Raw genomic sequence first — 20,221 nt, 5'->3', positions numbered from 1 at the left:
TGCACTCGCCCGAGCTGAGGGCGCAATGGGTCTGGCCATGTACCACCAAGCTTTCATGTCAAGGTAAAGGACAGAGGACCGCATCAACCGCTTTGGAAGCTCATCTCCTCCCCACGCCACGCCATCCTTCAACGACACTGTGGAATGCTATTGGTGTGTCAGAGCCATGAAAAGCTTTAAAGAAATCTCTCTTTTGGTGTCAGTTGGATGTGACATTCTTTTCTTTATGTCTCAAAGTCTGTGGTCTAGTGGGCCCAACTCTCCTGAACTGGAATGGACTTGCCAACTTTCTGGTGTTTTGTTAGGTGGCTAGAATATTTATACGATTTTCTGACTTCAAACCTCACTGTTGAAGTTTGAATGAATAATGACAGGATTTACTTCGTAAAGTGAGAGACTCAGAGAAGATTGGTCTCATTGATGAGCAGAAAGAGTAAATTTCACTTCTACTCAAAGCACGCCAGAATTTGAAATTATGGCTCTCACTGTTGTCAAGGTGGAGTGCCTGGTGCCTGAGGTGTATGTCCCTAAGGCCTCATGTCTATGCTATAAAATGGATGAAGTTAAAATGCAGTCAGATGGGCCAGGTCCCCTTCCATTCTAGAGTCCTCCAACAGTTTCTCCCCTGCTTTAGCGACTTGATTGAAAGTATCCTTGTTGTTCTGCTCTATCCTGCTTTTGTCTTTTGCATAAAAGTTATACAGCTCCATGTTTCCTACCCCCAGGTCAATCATTATAAGAAGCACCTGCATCCAAAGCAGTCCTGAGACAAAAGAAACAAAGCTGGAGGTATGGTACTCCCTGATTTCAAAATATACTACAAGCTCTATTAATCAAAACATTATGGGGCCAGCCCGTTGGCAGGTAGAGTGCTTTGAGCCTCACATGTGCCACTTCAGCGGCCCAGGGTTCGCCAGTTCGCATATAGGATGTGGACCTACTCACTGCTTAACAAGTCATGCTGTGGCACCGGTCCTACAGAAAAGAAAATAGAGGAAGATGTGCACGGATGTCAGCTCAGGCCCAATCTTCCACAGCAAAAAGGTGAAGATTGGTAGCAGATGTTAGATGAGGACTAAACTTCCTCAAAAAAAAAAGAAATCATGATACTGGAAAGAAAACAGACACAAAGATCAATGGAACTGAATGGAGAGCACAGAAATAAACCCTCACATCTATGGACAGCTAATCTTTGACAAAAGAGCCAAGAACGTACAGTGGGGAAAGGAACGTCTCTTCAATAAATGTTACTGGGAAATTGGACAGCCACATGCAAAAGAATGAAAGTAGGCCATTATCTTACACGACACAGAAAATTAACTCAAAATGCATTAAGGACTGGAATGTAAGACCTGAACCAGAAAATTAGAAGAAAACATAGGCAGTGCACTCTTTGACATTGGTCTTCACAGTATCCTTTGGATTATCATGTCTCCTCAGGCAAGGGAAACAGAAGAAAGAAGAAACAAATGGGACTACGTCAAACAAGACTTCTTAACTCACGGTTGAGAACGACTTGATCAGCACTCCACAACAGCTGAGGGTCCGGAACTGCCAAACAAGGTTCAAGATGCCAGAGCTCAGAGCCACAGGCACCGCCTGTAACTCAGAGTCAGACAGGAGTGATGGAGAGAGGCCCCAGCGTGCCAGTTAACGGTCTGGCGTTGCAATAACAGAATTGGAAGGTGGAGGTGTCATGGAATCTTAGGAGCCCCTGCCTTCCAGTTACCTAGGGCCTGCTGCTACCCCAGGCTGCCCGGCCTTTTCTGAAGGCCACTGCTGATGGGCATCACCCCAAAGCAGCTGTCTACTCTCGTGCTGACACTACCGACCTGTCTCTTTCCAGAAAATATCTAAGCATAGTTCTCAGTGCCCATTCCTGTGTGCATCTCAAAACAGAAAGAGAAACCAGTGTCCCAACAAGGTTTGTTTTCTGAAGCACCGTCACGAAGTCACCCCACTTTCTATCTAAATGTAAACCGATCTTAAGGTTTTCCCATACGTGAAAGATGGCAAACTTTTAGACTCTCATGCTGCTATTCGCTGGGCTTTCTCCAGTTTTTTCTACATCCATTAAAAGGGACAAAAGCAGAGTGGAACACTAAGTGAATGAATAGTTCGTTAAAAAATTATTCTCTGTCCTGACTCACAATACTCCTCTTGCTGCATCCCTGTGTTGTGTCGACTTCTTGCCCCTCACTAGGGCAGCATGTTGGCTTATCTTCAAACTTAAGTCAGTGTGACATCTCTACCTCCTAAAATCCTTCTCTATGTGTGGGCCGCTTTTGTGGTTGTTTTTTAAATGTCCATAAACACTATCTTTCCTACTTGTTGCTTCCGGATATCCACATATTATGAATTGTAACCCCACAAGAGCTCTTTTTCAGCTCTGAAAATGATCACAGTAGTTTGTGAGTTTATCCTGAATACATGTAGTGCCCATTTCTTTTGCAAACACTTGTCAACCTGATGCTATTTCTTGTCTTCATTCAGTTCACTCATGTTTGGAACAGAACAGGGATGCGGAGCAGGTTTTATGGATTATTGCTGGACAGATCCCTTCGAGCTGTCCTCATGCTACTGACCTGCCGTTATATTCCTCTACCAGAACGTGGAATTTCAAGGTCATGGTTCAGGGATGGTCGATCACCCACAGGGGACATGTGCAATGGGGTTCAGAGACAGAGAAGCTGAGGTTGAGAAGAGGAGGACAGGCAGGGAGGGAAAGTTGTACCCTGAACACCCTCTTCACACTCTTGTCATCTGTTCCCACCTGGGTCTTGTGAAGATGAGACTTGGGAGACCCCCGGTAGCATTGGTCTCTTCAGTTTAGCTGATCCAGTACTTTGATTTGAGGGTGCGATGCCTCTGCCCAAGTACCACAGAGCATTTATGTCAAGGTAAAGGACAGAGGACCGCATCAACCGCTTTTGAAGCTCATCTTCTTTCTACCCTACACCATCCTCCAACCACACTGTGGAAAGATTTGGTGTTTGAGATGCATGTAAAGCTTTAAAGAGATGTCTCTTTTCATGTCAGTTGGACCCGACATTCTTTTCTTTACATCTCAAAGTCTGCGATATAGTGGACCCAACTGTACTGAACTCGAATGGAGTTGGACTTGCTAACTTTCTGGTGTTTTGTTAGACGGCTAGTATATTTCTAAGATTTTCTTACTTAAATGCCACTGTTGAAGTTTAACGAGTAATAGGATTTATTTCATAAGGTGACAGACTCAGAGAAGACTGGACTCATCCATGTGCAAAATCTAATTTTCACTTCTATTCAAAGAAGGCCAGAATTTGAAATTAGGGCTCCCACCATTTTCAAGGTGGACTCTCACTTACCTCAGGATATCTTCCCAAGGGTTCATGTCTCTGCTATAAAATGGATGAAATTAAAATGAAATCAGATGGGCCAGGTCCTCTCCATTCTAGAGGGCTCCAACAGTTTCTCCCCTGCTTTAGAGACTTGACTGAAAATATCCTTGTTGTTCTGCTCTGCCCTGCTTTTGTCTTTTGCATAAAAGTGATACGGTTCAGTGTTTCCTACCCACAAGTCAATCATTTTAAGATTCACCTGGAGCCAAAGCATCCTGAGTCAAAAGAACAAAGCCGGAGAGATCATATTCCCTGATTTCAAAATATACTACAAAGCTATATTAATCAAAACGTCATGATAGTGGCAGGAAAACAGACACACAGATCAATGGAACTGAATGGAGAGCACAGAAATAAACCTTCACATCTACGGACAGCTAATTTTCAACAAAAGAGCGGAGACCATACAAAGGAGGGAAGGAAAGTCTCTTTGATAAATGGTCCCGGGGAAATTGCACAGCCGTATGCAAAAGAACAAACGTAGACCCTTATCTTACACCACACAGAGAAATGAACTCAAAATGCATTAAAGACTTGAATGGAAGACCTGGACCCATAAACTCCTAGAAGAAAGCAGAGGCAGTACACTCTTTGGCACTGGTCTTAGCAGTACCTTGCTGAATATTATATCTCCTCAGGCTAGGGAAACAAATGAAAAAGTAACCAAATGAGACTACACCAAACAGGAATTCTTAACTTACTGTTGAGGACAACTTGATCAATACCCCACAACACTTGAGAGTCTGTAACTGCCACAACAAGGTTGAAGATCTCAGAGCTCAGAGCCCCAAGCACCACCTGTAGCTCAGAGTCAGACAGGAGTGATGGAGAGAGGACTCAGTGCGCCAGTTAACGGTCTGGTGTTGCAATAACACAATTGGAAGGTGGGGGTGTCATGGAATCTGAGGAGCCCCTGCCTTCCAGTTGCCTAGGACGTGCTGATACCCAAGGCTGCCTGGTCTCTTCCAAAGGCCACCACTGTTGGGGACCACCTTTCAGCCACCACTCCCAATAGCTGTCTGCCCTTCTGCTGATAGTGACCTGTTTCCAAAAAATATCGAAGCATAACTCTCACCGTTCTTTCTTATGTGTGTGTCTAAAAACACCGAGACAAAACTGTCCCCCTTTTATTTCTTGGGATATTAAGCATGGCAAGGGATACCATCAACACAATGAAAAGACCATTACCAACTGGGAGAAGATATTTGCCAATCATAAATCAGATAAGGGGCTAATATGCAAAGTATAGAAAGAACTTATACAACTCAACAACAACAAAACAAACAGGAAAAACCCAATTAAAACATGTGCGGAGGATCTTAGATAGCTTTCCAAACAAGGTATTCAGGTGGCCAATAGGCACCTGAGAAGACGTTCTACATCACTAATTCCTAGGGAAACGCAAATCAAAACCGTAATGAGATATCACCTCATGCTTGTCAGAATGGCTATCACGAAAAAGAAAATAAGTGTTGGAGAGGATGTAGAGAAAAGGGAACCCTCGTATGTTACTGGTGGGAATGTAAACTGGGGCAGCCACTATAGAAAACAGCATGGAGATCTCTCAGAAAACGAAAAACAGAACTACCATATAATCCAGGTAGTCCACTTCTGTGTATTTATCCAAAGAACACAAACTCACTGATTCCAAAAGATTTATGCACCCCTATTTTCATGGGAGCATTATTCATAACAGCTGAGACTTGCAAGCAACCTAAGTGACCATCAACAGATGAATGGATAAAGACGATGTGATACACACACACACACACACACACACATACCATGGAGTACTACTCAGCCATAAAAAGAGGGAATCTTGCCATTTTTGACAACGTGGAGGGAACTTGAGAGTATTATGCTAAGCGAAATAAGTCTGACGGAGAAAGTCAAATGCCATAGGATTTCACTCATACATGGAAGATAAAACAACAACAACAACAAATAAACATATAAACACAGAGAATAAATTGCTGTTTCCCAGAGGCGAAGGGGGGAGGGGAGAGGGCAAAGGGCTAAAGGGGCACATATGCTGGGTGACTGATGACAACTAGACTTCTGGTAGTGAATCTGATGGAGTCGATACAGAAGTTGAAATATAATGATGTACACTAAAATTGATATAATGTTATAAATCAGTATTACTGCAATAAAAATTAATTTAACAGAAAAAGGAAATATATGTCAAGCAGAGATGGAATACCTGTTGCGAGAAATTAGAGGTCCTCTGCCGAGGCATACCCTTGCAGCGTCTAAATTTCTGCCATTAAAAATTCACCTCTTTGGATCAAAACATCCCACAGGAATACCCTGTTAAAATGTTAAGCTTACCTGGAATATTAATTCTATCAGCATCATAGGCTCACAACAAGTGGTAAGAAGATCACTGAAAAACCAAGAAGAATGGATTTGACTGAAGACTTATAACAATATTACAAAGATGAATGTTCCTGGCTGTACTCCTACCAATTTCTTAAGAACCCTAACTCTCTTCAAATTCCTTTGAAATAGCTCTGGGAATTCCCCAAGGGGACTGAAATCTGCATTCCAGAAACTTCTCTGGTCACCAAGGTGCACCTGCCATTTGGTCATCTGGTAGCTGCAGATAACCAAAGGGGCAACTATGCTCTGAGGCCACCAAGGACTCTATGATGAAGATCTCTGCCATCTCCGGTGCCAGCTCTCCTGCCAGTGCCTTCCACTCTGTGGCTGCTGAGGCCCGACGTGGAAGGAATTCCTGTCTCTCCCAGGAAGCCATCTTTCCTCTCAGCCCAAACTCTAGCCCACCGTTGCTTCTTATGTCTGGAGCCTTCCTGTATCGACATTTTACCACTTTCCTCACTATTTCATTAGAACTCCTGTGTATCAGAGTTCTGAGTTGAAACATTTGATTTTCATAGATGACTCCATGGTCAAATGCAGAAACAACTTCAACAACCTTGCATTTAGTTTTATTGGGTTTGGGGAATTAAACCTATTTAAATTTAAAAAAAAAAAAAAAAAGCATCACCTGGGAGAGTTAGTACAAATACAAGTCCAGAGTCTTCATCTGTAGTGACTCTGATTCAGTGGGCTGAGGGGGCCTGGAATCTATTGTTAAAGTTGCTCAGACGTACAGTCAGGTTGAGGACCTACTGATAGCATCGACCTTCCTCACAGTTTTGGGGATGAGCATTTCACGTACATACTACTTCTAATCCTCACGATCGATCTGTGAGGAGAGCGTGGCCTTTCCCTGGTTTGCGGATGAAGAAACCAAGACACAGAGAGGGTCTGAGACTAGCCCAAAGTGCCCTCGCTCTAAGTGCTGGAGCCAGGTGTCAGCTAGAGTGCCCCTCCACCCCAAACCCCCTCCCACATTTTCCAGTTCACTCTGTGTCAGGTCTTTCCACGTACATGCTTCCTGCCTATACCTCATTTCTACCAAAAACTTCCTGATTTTAATGTTTCCATCCGATATATTTCCATCTGACATATTTCAAAACAGGCTAACAGCATCCTATCCTGGCCACTGACTATTAACTTGGGACACGTTGCTAATGAAAATACAGGACGTGGGAATGTGCAAAGACACATTGCTTTACGATGATGATGTAATTTTCAGGCTATAAAATTCTCCGTTTTGTGGACAATTCAGTGACTTTTGGTCTATTTACAAGGTTGTGACACCATCACCACCATCTCGTTCTGGAGCATTTTCTTTACCTCACAAAAGAAACCCCGTCCCTATTGGCAGTCACTCCCTATTCCTCACCTTCTTCCAGCCCTTGGCAATTGCTAATCTACTTTCTCCCCATATGGATTTGCCTTCTCTGGACATCTATTCTCAATGGAATCATAAAACACGTTGCCTTTGGTGTCTGGCTTCTTCACTTGCCATAATGTTGCCAAGGTTCATCCACATTTTGGCAGCTATCTGTACTTTATTCTTTCTATCCTTGAATAAGACTTCATTTTATGACTATACTCCATTTTGTGCATTCTTCAGCTGAGGGCATTTGGGTTGTTTCCACTTTTACTACTATGAGTAATGCTGCTGTGAATATTCATGTGCAAGATTGTTTTTGACCATGGGTTTTCAATTCTCTTCCTATGTACCCAGGAGTAGAATTGCTACATCTATGTCAACGCTGTATGTAACTTTGAGGAACTGACATGCCGTTTTCCAAAGCGTTTGTGCCTTTTTACATTTCCACTAGCAATGCATGAGGATTTCAATTTCTCCACATCCTCCTCCACACTTGTGGTTGCCCATCTTTTAATTACAGCCACACTAGTGGGTGTGAAGTGGTATCTCATTGTGGATTTCAGTTCTGTTTTCTTCATGATCAATGATAAACATCTTTTCATGAGCTTCTTGGCCATTTGTACATCGTCTATGGAGAAATGACCATTCAAATCCTTTTCCCATTGATAAATTGGATTGTCTTTTTATTATTGACTTGTAAGAGTCAATACTAGACACATGTCAGATATCTGTTTTGCAACGGTTTTTTTCTGATTCTGTGCGTTGTCTTTTCACTTCCTTATTAGCATCCTTTGAAGCACAAAAGATTTCAGTTTTGATGAAATCCAATTTATCTATTTATTCATTGACTGTTCTTGCTTTAGCTGTCACATCTAAGATATCCTTATCTAATCAAAGACTACAAAGATTTACACCTATGCTTTCTTCGCCACATTGCTTTGAATAAGAACTTTCCTGGGTTAGGGTACAGGGATATTTTTGAATTTTGAGTCCTATAAATTGATATGGATCCCTCCTGACCGATATTCACAGGTCTGCCAGTCACTTCAAAGGAACATCCCTGTGCTGTTGCAGAGATCTGGGAAATCGTATTTATGACTATCCTGGCTTTGACTCAGGTGAGAGTCCTGGTCATGTGCTTCAGTTTCTCCTTGACCTCTCCTGGTTTCAAAATTTGTTCAATATCTTTGGAGTTGAAGAACTGATTGAGAGTCTTTCTGAGGAACACTCAAGGGTCCAGGTTATTCTGAACCTAGTGGACTTCCTCATTCCGCTCCAGACAGAGAAGACTGTGGGGGTTGGATAGGGTCTAGACTTCCATCTCTGGTCTTAGAGAGAAACTAGCCTTGCTTCCGGGTTTGGGGATGGCTGTTGAAAAGACTCTTGCCCCCCTCTAATTCTTTGTACTCTATACATGACTTCTTTCTAGAAATGGTGGGAAAATACTTATTTTAGAACATCTTGTCTGTTCTCTGCCAATTGCTTTCTGTCTACACATTTAAAGTGGGTAAAGGAGGACTCAGAGACAAATTTGTTCTTAGCGTCTATTATTGTTCAAGTGACCGTATTTAATCCTATGCACTATCTTATTAGCCAGGTTTTATCCTTTTCCTTTTGAGGAAAAAAACTCAAAAAGGTTAAAAAATACTCCAAGGTCACAGTCTAGGGAGGAGAGGAGTGAGCGTTAGAAACCAGTTTCGTTTGACCTCAAATTTTCATCCACGGTGAGTGTCTTGGTGTTATGTCTAAGATTTATTTGCTTATTCCTTGTTTATGAGAATATGTCCATTTTTCCTCCAAAACCTTTATAATTTTAACTTTCACATCTCCAATTAACTCAGTGTGTGGTAGAAGGTAGTTGTGAATATTAATTTATTTCTAAATACATACTCATTCGTTCTAGAGCTTTTTACCTAAAACATCTTTCATTATCCCAGTGAAGTGTCTTGGTGACTTTATTTTAAAAAATCAAATAATTGTATGTGTGGGAGTCAATTTCTTACACTCTGCTCTTTCACATGATACATTTGTGTGGCGTCTACTTCCACCGATACTATAGTGTGTTAATTACTGTAGCTTTAAAGTGAGTTTTGAAATCTAGTAGAGTGTGTCCTCTAATTCTTTTGAAATCTAGTAAAGTGTGTCTCCAGTTAATTCTTCTTCAAGGCTGTCTTGGCTATTACAGGTACTTTGATTTCCATATACATTTTAGAAATAGCTGGTAAATCCCCTCCCAATGCCTGCTACAATATTAACTGGAACAATCTTGATTTGACATTCTTACAAAATGGAATCTTCCAATCTATGAAATTGATATATATTTTTCTCTTTATCTAGTGTTCTTTAATTTCTCTCCGAAACAGTTTTCAGGGATCTTCACTATATGTGCTCTTAGGCATTTAATGACTGTGAATGTGTGAATGTTAATCTCTATTGTGTTTTATTGAATTTCATTTTCTAAATACTCAGTGCTAATGTGGAGAAATACAGTACATTGCTCTATGAATGCCATTGAGGTAGAACTTAGGTACAATAGACTGCACCACTTTAAAGTACACAATTCGGTGCATTTCAGCAGCCGTAAACACTAATGAAACTACTGCCCCAATCGAGGTGCAGGGCATTTCCATTATCTCACAGCATTCCTTTGTCCCTTTGCAGTCCGTCACCCCCTCAACCCTCAGCTCCAGGCAACCACTGTCCTTACAGATGGCTTGGCACTTTAACAACTTTATGTAAATGGAACCATACCTGTATTCTTTCATGTCTGCGTTCCTTCATGTAGCATAATGACTTTAAAATCCATCCATTTGTATGGTAACGAATGGAAACCTTTTGGTGGTGAACACGATGTAGTATATACAGAAGTCAAGTTATAATGATGTATACCTGAAATCTATAAAATGTGACAAAACCAAAGTTACATCAAGAAAAAATGAAAAATAAGAAATAATAAGAAAAGGACGGATTAACTTGCCTCTTTATTTCTCCAGCTGGCCAGGACACAGTCAGTAGCTGTGACACCAGCTGTTTCCTCTGGAGACTTTGGCAGTGTTGAGGGCTTGGAGCCAACATGGAGTCCAAGCACTGGTTCTGAGAGGCTGCAATCTGGCTGAGGTTCAGGGTCGTGGGTCAGGACAGGTCATCCAGCTGTCGGAAAAAGCAGAAGGGGGTCCAGGAAAACCACTGAGGTCATCTCTGGGTAGCACTGGCCACTTCCTCCAAGGAATCCACCACCACTACACTTCTCATGACTTCCTGGTACTAGACTGAGAGCTCCGGGAAGTTGGGATAATTTTGATTCATCTCTGCATTCATGACCCCTAGCACCGAGTCAAGCACTCGAGGAGGCTCTCAGCAACATTTGTGCAACGGATTGAACAAAAGCGGCTGGAAGTCGTCAATCATCTCAACAACACTCCTGTCCCCAATGTCCTGTCAGGGATGCTCTGCTTTCTCCCAAGATGGAGCAAATCCCCTTGCTTAGGATGGGGTCTGCCCTACACTCTCCATGTCTGAGGACACTCACCTGTGGTGAGCTCTGATGAAGAACGGATTGTCCTGAGGGATTCCTGACAATGGTTCACTCTGTCATTAGGAAGAGATGGCCTTGGCCTACCCTCCCATCATCTGGGCTGCCGCAACTCCCCAGTTGAGGAGACCTAGCATTTTGTTGAAACCATCTGTTCGTGTTCTTCCTCTCACTGCTTTGATTTCCTTAGGGAAATGTTACCAATAGGCGAACTCCCAGTCCTTATCACAGCATAAGGAAAATGAGGCACTCAACAAATATTTAAGAGATATTGTGGCTAAAGCTTTATTCAACTATAAATGCAAAAGAATATTACTACCACTGCTTCAGATGCAAGGGTCCCATTACCCTGGCCCCTCCTGACTCGAGGGCACAACTGCTTAAGGTAAGAATGGACATCTCCAACCCTTCTCCAAACACCACTTATCCCTCTAAGCCCACATTTACTTGGAGGGCCTCCACTGTGAGGGCAGCACTGAGGTCAAGGCTGGGGGGTCTGGCGAAGAGACCCGGGGGTGCCACCCTCCTCCTCTTGGAATTGGTGCTCCCCAGCAGGAGAAACCAAACCTGATCCATCCTTGGGTCTCCCTGGCTGTTGCACAGGTTCCCTGTGGAGTAAGTTACTCTCCCAGTCCTCACTGCTCAGCTTAGGTTGCTCCTTGAGGAGTGGAGGACGCTGTACTCATTCCTCAGTGTCCCTTGATTCCTCTGAACTCAACTTGTCCTTATTCTCACCTCCTTTGCCAACGCACCTCCTCCACCAGCACCTTAATCTTCTTTGGGTTATCATCATCCTCCAAGCCTGCTGACTTTCTTTCTTCCATCTGCTCCCTCAATTCTGTGTTTTCAAGATGTGGTCTCAGCTCAGGCTCCTACAGGAGACACACAGAGAAGGGACCAAGGCCAGGTCTCACCCGCAGTTCCCAGGGCACATTCCACATGCATCTCAGTCTCCCACGCAGAGAAAACTGAACAGGAAGGGACATTGGAGAATTTGACTAACAACCTTATCTTACCGATGGGGAAAGTGAGGCCCGGAGGGAATAGGAGATTTTCCCACACTCCCTCAACCCTTGACAACAGCAGAGCCCCCATGTAAGCCTTGGCCACAAGCTTCCCGTCCAGAGTGCCTGCCACACCCTCCAGGAACCCACGGCTGAATTTCAGGAGCCAATGGATCAAACATGAGGATTTCCACTGTTCAAACAAAAACGGCTGAAGAACCTTTCCAGGGACAAATCTTTTACCATAGTTCTTTAGTCCTATTATTAATATTCAGTCAGTTTTCACACCTGGCTGACACCATGGGACCAAGGAACACAGAAATATTAAATAAAATTTATCACAGCCAAAATTAAAATCTATTTATATGATTATCTGTAAAATGTCTGGCTCTCGTGCCGGAAGCTCATCTTCCAGAGAGCGGGCACTCTGTCCACCCGTTCGCCCCATCTCCCCAGTGCCTCCACAAGGGCCTGACAGAGAAGCCATTCAGTAAATATTTATCAAATGGGTAAATAACAGTTTCCAAGAATAACTAACCCTCCCTGATGCCTTCGACTCCAATCACATTTCCACTCAAATCCTATTCCAGGTGTGAGCGGAAGCAATAAAGGCACAGCCTGAGGAAAGGCAGCGGAAGATTCAAACACCAGCTCCACCGTGGACCACACATACTTCAGTGGATGATTTCATTGCCTGCTTTGAGCACGTCTATCCCCTGTACAATAGAGAAGAATGTATAATGTAAAGTACAGAAGCTGCATTGACCACTACAGTATTGGATGATTGAACGTGATATCAAGCAGCAGACAGGGCTCTAACCCCTGGGCACCAGCTGCAGAGCTAAAGAACCCCTACGTCAGAGTCAACGCGGTGCTTGTTCAAAACTTATGGGGACAAGGCCCAAGAAACTACATTTCAGACAAAAATTCCAAGGAGATTCTCATACAAGGAAAAAGCCTCACCATTTAAAAATTTTAAAAAGCCTAGGATGGAGACTCTGAGACTCCCATTGGTAAGAAGAATGACTCAGCTTTGAGCACAGCAAGTCCCTTGTCCAAGGTCACCTTTCAATGGGAAACGTCCCCGTGTCCAGGAAGAGTTCCTAAGTGATGTGGGACGCAAAGAGGACTCTGCTTCCCAGTCTGGACTTTTAGTGTCTCCCTTGTCCTTTGATTTTCTCCTCTGCTCTGATCACTGGGGGATGTCAGCCCTCATAGGGGTCATTCTTGATGAAGACCTCTGTTATTTTAGCCTCCTCTTGGAGAAACATATGGCAGAGGTCAGTTCTGGGGCTCCACAGAGCTAGGCTTTCTCCTAAGCCACCTTGGTGAGCTGAAAGATGCCGTGACTGCCAGAAATTATATTAATAAAGAGGGACAGGGATAAACAGCGGATGATGAGGGCAGCCTCTCAGGTGACATAGAACCACAACATGATCAATATCAGACCTACTCAGGTGGGGAGGACATACCAACCAATTCTGTCAGCAGAGAGCGCAGCCACATCATTCTAGAATTCTGATCCACAGAACTGTGAGACAACAAATGTGTGAAGTTTCACACCACTGCTTTTGTAATCTGTTAATATGCATCAATAAGGAACTAATTCAGATACTTACCTCTACTCTCCTGACTTTTCAATTTTCAGAAACATGTATGCTAATCCCTATAAAGCAAAAAAATCAAAGACCACAGTAGAAATGGTGTGCTCACTTCAGGTGACTATTCCCAAGCCCTTGTAATGGGAACACACTCTGAAGGGGATTTCAGGCACTGGACGAACGTCTCTTTCACGTTACCAAGCAGACCTCTAAAAGAATAAAGAGGGTACAACACTTAACTCCACGGAACATTGTCTACGAATCCATCAGCTGTCTCTGTTTCCTACTGCAGATTATGTTTAGCTCCTTGTTCTCCTGAACTCACCAGACAAGGTGTTATAGCAAGTGCCAGTTACCAGCATGGGCGAACCAATTCAAGGAGAGCAAGAGAGCCGCCGCTAGAGTAAGTTCCCCAGACAAAGTCCTTTGAATGCAACCTCCCCACTTATTTGGACTGGGAATACAGAAAAGATCTATTTTTTAGAGTCTCATTCTAATGAAAATTCAAACGTCTCTGTTTACCAATTTGTATTTTTCTCAAGCCCCATCGTGGAAACCTCACTTTTCAGAATGACAGTTCCCAATTGCTCGAGCCTGGCCTCTCTGTCAAGGGAAGTTAGGTAAGCCCAACCTCAAACCTCTCCTGTGAACCAGCCCCTCCCCCTCAAAATCCAGAACAGCGTGTGAACCCACAGGCAGTAGCATCCAACAAGTAAGAGGGATATGTTTGCACTGCTCTTGGCCCAGATCATCTGAGAGAACACAGCAGTCAGAAAACAGAAGAGCATAGAGAAAAATCCTATTGATTTCAGCTTTTCCAGGATGTCAGATAAGTTATGCCAATGAGTGTACTTACTGGGTAAATCTCTCAATAAGGGGTTAATTGTTGGCAAAAATAAGTGATAGGTGTTGGCAAAAATAAATGCTATCCAGTGTTGGCAAGAGGGTGGAGACAAGAATATTCTCCTAAATGATTCGGAATACGAATTGGTAAAGCTTCGCTGCAAGGCCATAGGGCAGGAATAAACAAAAATTAGGTATGTACAAACATATTTCTAAACTGAGCAATTCTCTTTCCAGGAGTATATACTAGAGAAACACTTACACAGGCGGTGATGGAGATGTATAAATACAGATCTACACACGTCCACTGCAGCACTGTTTGTAAAAATAGACACTGGAACCAATTTCATGTTCCTCAGTTGGAGAACCTTGACTCGTCACGCTCCATCCGCACCCTGAAAGGGCCCGCAGCTGTTCAAAAGAACAAGGCAGATCAAAGAAATGCTGATAGGGATGGAAGCCAAGAGCAACTATGTGCTGAGTACTCACTATGTGCCAGGCTCTGGGCTCCACGCTTCACCCGCACGTCTCATGTAAACCTAGGACAAACCATGCAGGAAGAACTCCTATCCGACACATGTTAAAAGGAGAAATTGAGCCACAGACAAGTCAAGAAACTTCGTCAAAGTCACACTGTTACCCAGCCAGGTTTGCCCCTACAGCTTGTGAGACTGGAGTGTTCTGCCTTCTTCTCTATTTTAGGGATTTCCAGTGAGATAGAAAATACCAGCTTCTGCTGCTCAGCTGCACTGCTCTGACACACAGCCTGACTGTTTAGTTCTCCTGTCGGAAATCACCTCAGACGTAGAACATCAGCCTCACACAAGATTACTCCGAAATCTAGATAAAAACGAGACAAAACAATGCTACCTCATAATTCTGTCCAGGCACAGACAAAGGCATGGTCACTGTGCAATCTACAAAATCCCAAATATCCTCCTCTTTCCATAGGAAATGACTGTTACCTCTTTACTCCAATCATAGAACTGCCCGTGCGGACCACACTATTCACTAGGGGGCACACTCTGCTTCCTCCCATCCTCCCCAAATCACCCAACCGAAGCCCAAGTCCTTTCATAGGTTAGACCACGGGGTGTGTTTTTTCTGGCTGCAAGGAATAAAAAATGCAACTTGTTCAATAAGACGTGTGTTCCCGATGATTTAACTTAAGGGTATTGACATCAGGTTTCCAGAAACGAGCAGCTGTAAAAACCCAGCCTCGGGAAGAAAGATTATTCACACAGTCTGTAAGAAACGTAGGCTCTGGAACTCCAAAACTTGCTTTTACCCCTGAAACAAAATTCTTTCTACCAAAACCCTTCAGTAACTAACATGAACCTTGCAAGTTCAAGCAGGATTTTTCCACGTCTGATTTAAAGTACGGAGATTGAGGATAAGGTTGAGAGACAAGCTAGTTAAGAGACAATGTGCAGCCCAAGCATATCTGAAAAGAACCTGGAATCGGTCAAAACCCGATTGGGCTTGAACCACCAACCCTTCAGTTAACAGATGAAGGAGCTCATGGATTACCCAGCTGAAGGCAGGCACTGATCCTCTCGACAACGTCTCTCTAGCCCCAAGCTCCCTCAGCCAGGGCTCTTCTGCCTTGGCACACTTGGCCAGCTCCACAGAAAGAGCCCAAGAATCCTGTGGACATATCTGTAGCTACCATAACGTGATATCATAAGAATTGGAATTCTTTGTTGGTGACAAAGTTACATTACTCTCATGTACCCACATTCAAAAGGAAGTGATTTCACTCATATGTGGGAGATAAACTAACAAACTCATGGATACAGAGAACAGACTCTTGGTTAGCAGAGGGGAAGAGGATGGAGAGAGGGCGAAAAGGGTAAAGGGGCACGTGTGTATGGTAACGGACGGCGACTAGACTTTCAGTGGTGAACACGATGTAGTCTATACAGAAGTCAAAATATAATGATGTACACCTGGAATTTACATGATGTTATAAACTAATGTTACCACAATAAAGCAATTAATTAAATTGTGTTAATTTCTTAAAGAGATTAGTCAAAATAAAGATGTCATTATCCCACCCAGTTTAAATAGTGTTTTAGAGTGTTTTTCTCTGGATCCTGTAGCAAAGGCCTTTACCTGGTTTTGGTGCCCAGCAGCCGAGGCCAAAGGCATGGAGGACTTGGCATGCTCTGTGGGGTCTCCTGCCACAAAGGTGTGTGGCCCTTCCCTCCCTGCCTCTTCCCACTAAACTGTGGGATGCTGCTCCCAATTCCTTCTCCGTGGTGAGCTTGTGACTGTGCTAACAGCTCTTTGTTCCTGGAAATCCTGTTCCTCAAACCTGGACTTACCAGACCCGCCTTTTGCGAGTAGCTTTCCTCCCCTTTTAGTCCCTTAAAATTTTTGCTCTGATCTCTAGCATACGTCCTCGGCATGATCCTGCAAATCTTTGTTGTTGTTGTTCTTACGCTACTATTGTGCTTTTCATTTTCAAGAGCTCGACCCCGTTTTCAAAGTTTATCTCTGGATGAAGAGAAAACAACGGACACGAGGCCTTACCTTTCACAGGCAGCCTAAACCTGGAGGGTGAGGACGTCACTTCCTGTTATGTCTGCTGACCGCCATTGGCTGGGAGGTTAGAGTGGGCGGGGACGTTGTGCGCAGGGGGCGGGGCATGGGCCGGAAGGAAAGTAACGCCGGTGCTGTCCTGCGTGGGGCGTGTCTCACGTGGATGACGCGGCTCCGGGGCCAGCTGTTTAGACGTCCGTTACTCCTGCTCTAGGAGACTTCCTGGGCCACTGGGACCGAGTCAAGGACTGTTGCATGAATTTGAGTGCAAGTTCTGTGTAGAGGAGCTCTGGGGGGCTACAGGGGGCAGGGCGGTGGGGGTGGTTCTAGAGAAGGTGAGTGGACGGCGTAAGGAATATAAGGGTATGCCAGGCGGGAGAAGGCGAGTTTTCAAATTCCCCAGATATCCCCCAAATGGCTGTGCTTCCTCAGGGTAAGCTGGTTCCATTATCCCTCATATTTTCTTCTCTCTGCCATTTTCCTGACTCTACCAAATGGACTTTGTAATATGTGGTGGGGAGTTACGGTGTATGGGTTTTATTCTATTTGGGAGTCCAGGAGAGCTGCCTTGATCCCGAGCTTCTAGCTCCGTTTTCTACTTTTTGGTCCTTCCCCATCTGTTCTTCCTTCCTTTCAAATTTACCACTCTAGCTCTTCCGCTGACTCCCTGCTGTGGACAGTGAGGTTCTCTCCTGTATGTCGCGCGAAGCCTACCACAGACTTGAAAGGAGGAACAGCCTTGGCCAGGTCCATTGTCTCCACTGTCTGCTGCTTTGCTACTGTTGGCGTCAGCTGTTGTTTTTCCCTTTGTTATCGCTCCGTGAGGGAGTGTGTGTGCGTTTCTCCCATGTGCTTCCACGGAGGGTGAGCTTTTGGGGACACCTGAGAAAGTGGCTGCTGGGAACCTCAGGCCATCTTCTGTAGGTTCTGCCTCTTCTCTGGCTGTATGTTCTTTCCCAGGTTGTTGACTTCTGTTGGAGGCCACCATCCCCTCACCTCTGCATTTGGGCATTGCTTGTCTAAGGGCTCTGAGATATTTGGAATGTTCTGGCAATCCTGCCCTTGAGGAGCTCTGCCCAACGGGCCCACATAATCCCTGGGAGTAACTGGGAAGTTCCCTTCTCTGCCATGGTTATCACACACACTTCCTGCTTTGAAAGCCTCCTTGAGTTAGGAAAATTCTCTATTCCTACCTCTACCCCAAAAAGCTTGGCACTTCATTCCATGGCTCTAGAATGGACTGGGTTCCAAGCTCCTCAGAGATACCGCTGTTGGTCCAGGGACAATAGGTCAGGGCTGTGGTTGCCAGCATTGTCTCTGTCAGACGTGGCCTCCTCCAGTCCTGGTGCCACCACTGGTCTGGTTGGGATAAGGGGCTACATCCTGTGATTTCCTCGTGGGTCACGTGGCTGTAATGGTGCCCCACACCTCACAGTGTTGTGCAGATGAAGATAACCCAACTGCTCACTTAGCATAGTTTGTGCTTCCTGGCATGATGTACATTGACAGAATGATATTTTTTCTTTAATTATGTAACAATATGCAGAAGGCTGCATAAAACAAAATTGGGGTTGCACTCCATTTTGCAGTCCGAGATGGGCAGAAATGCAGGTTGCACTCTCATTTGTGGCTAAGGGTCCCACCAAACCTCTGTCAGCCTCAGGGGAATTACATCAGCCATTAGGAGAAAGCCTTGGCTGGGCCTTCACTGTAAGGGTTTTGATTTCAGGGACGCTTGAAATTTTCACCATCTGATTCTAGCTAAATTCTAAAACAAATCTAAATTCTGAAACAATGGGAAATCCTAATTTGATCTCCACCTGTAGCCCCTTAGGCTGCGTTCTCTGGAATTGGGAGACTTTTAGCTATGAGTACCTAGTATGAGCTACTGAGTACTAATTGATTTATTCATCTTCTCCTCCCAAAGACAGTTGCTATTTTTCCTTATCTCTGTTTTTCTGTGTCATTTGTCATAAAATGGAAAAATGTAGGGCAAGAAGCAGGCATCTCCCTAAGCCTGTTGTCTGGGTAGCCCAAGTAGACTTTGCCATAGGGCCCGCCTATAGACTATGTGCAAAAGGTGGAAGCTGTTGCTAAGGGACATCTTGGAGGTCAAGCAAGGCCACAATATTGGTGGGCAAGTGTTAAGCAGTTAAGAGCCATTACGGCACTCGCCACCTCAAGAAGTCTCCTGTCACAGGCTAAGTTGGTCACAGAATGAGGTAGATGATGACAGGTCTCCCACCAACCTCAAGAAAATGTCCATGCAATGATGAGGTACTCTGTAAAGCACACACAATCCCCAACCCTGTGGCACCTCTCCCTAGGTATTAGTGTGGCTCCAAGAGACCAAAGCGTAGCTAAAACTGTTAATGTGCATGTAAGATGAGATTTTCTTTTCTTTTGCCTTGTTTCATGTCTTGAGAGCTTGGCTTTGTGACCCCTTTACTCACGAGGGGTCCCAGTTCATCTTGGGCTTCTGTCGTCTCAACCTTCCTCATTTGTTAGTGCACTACTGCCTACGCAACTGAAGCCTTTGCTTTCTTGGACTCTCTTTGTGGGTGAACTTACCAGATCTTATGAAGGCTGCTTCTTTTGCACTCTCTTTTGCATGCGCCTCTTACGTCCATAGTTAAGCCATAAATGCTTATTGGTTTGCGTCACTATTAAGATCCTATTCACCAATGGTCAGAGGATGGATCCTTTCTTCTTTGTTTTTTTAGATTTTTTTTTCTTTTTCTCCCCAAAGCCCCCCAGTACGTAGTTGTATATTCTTCATTGTGGGTCCTTCTAGTTGTGGCATGTGGGACGCTGCTTCAGCGTGGTTTGATGAGCAGTGCCATGTCCGCGCCCAGGATTCGAACCAACGAAACACTGGGCTGCCTGCAGTGGAGCACGCGAACTTAACCACTCGGCCACGGGGCCAGCCCCAGGATGGATCCTTAAATTGGAAAAACTTCTAAATTGAAAAGAAAAATGTAGCTGAAAGGGGTGGGTCAACATCTTTTCACTTCTTTGGGGAAACTCAGACCATCTTTGTCTTGAAAATCCCTGCAGGGCCAGGCTCTGGAGGGTGGTTCAAAGTTCACTTGTCCTTTTCCAATCGCAAAGACTCCCCTGTTCCTCTCAAAATGCTCAAAGATATTGGGACGTTAGAAACTGACAAGGCAAATATGCCCCAGAAACACCATCTTGAGGAAAACTTAAGTGGTTTCTCTGTGTCTTTGTGATATAGCTGGACACGTAGATCAACCTGTAATGTCATTTGACTTGCAACCCAATTTCTGAGAAATCAAGAGTGTAGAGGAGGAAGACATTTCCTCAGCCCACTCTAGGTCCTTCTGCCTGGGCTATGAATTAAATTGACATTAGACAGAATAACAGGAGGAAATTACACAAAGCTTTATAACATGTATACATGGGAGAGACCCAGAAAAACTAAGTAACCCACCAAAATGGCAGAAGCTCTCACCTTCAATACCATCCTCAGCTAAAGACAAAAGAGGATGTTGAGGGTGGGTGGAATCAGTTATGGGAGATTACCAGAAAAGTACAGTAAACAAGAGTAA

The 20,221-nt window shown here is 44.2% G+C and overlaps 1 long non-coding RNA gene across 1 annotated transcript; it reads right to left on the bottom strand.

Moving 5' to 3' along the window:
* Window positions 1–5,660: 5,660 nt before the first annotated feature.
* Window positions 5,661–11,532, bottom strand: LOC138924062 (uncharacterized). Its single transcript, XR_011438626.1, has 4 exons — window positions 11,396–11,532; window positions 10,106–10,278; window positions 9,880–10,024; window positions 5,661–5,766 (listed from the first exon to the last, which is right to left on the bottom strand). It is a non-coding gene; the product is annotated as an uncharacterized lncRNA (long non-coding RNA).
* Between the last annotated feature and the right edge of the window lie 8,689 nt (window positions 11,533–20,221).

This window comes from Equus caballus, chromosome 5 (assembly GCF_041296265.1).
Source record: "Equus caballus isolate H_3958 breed thoroughbred chromosome 5, TB-T2T, whole genome shotgun sequence".
Lineage (NCBI taxonomy): Eukaryota > Metazoa > Chordata > Mammalia > Perissodactyla > Equidae > Equus > Equus caballus.
Note: the sequence above shows the minus strand (reverse complement) of the source record. Positions and strands in the feature narration are given on the sequence as shown.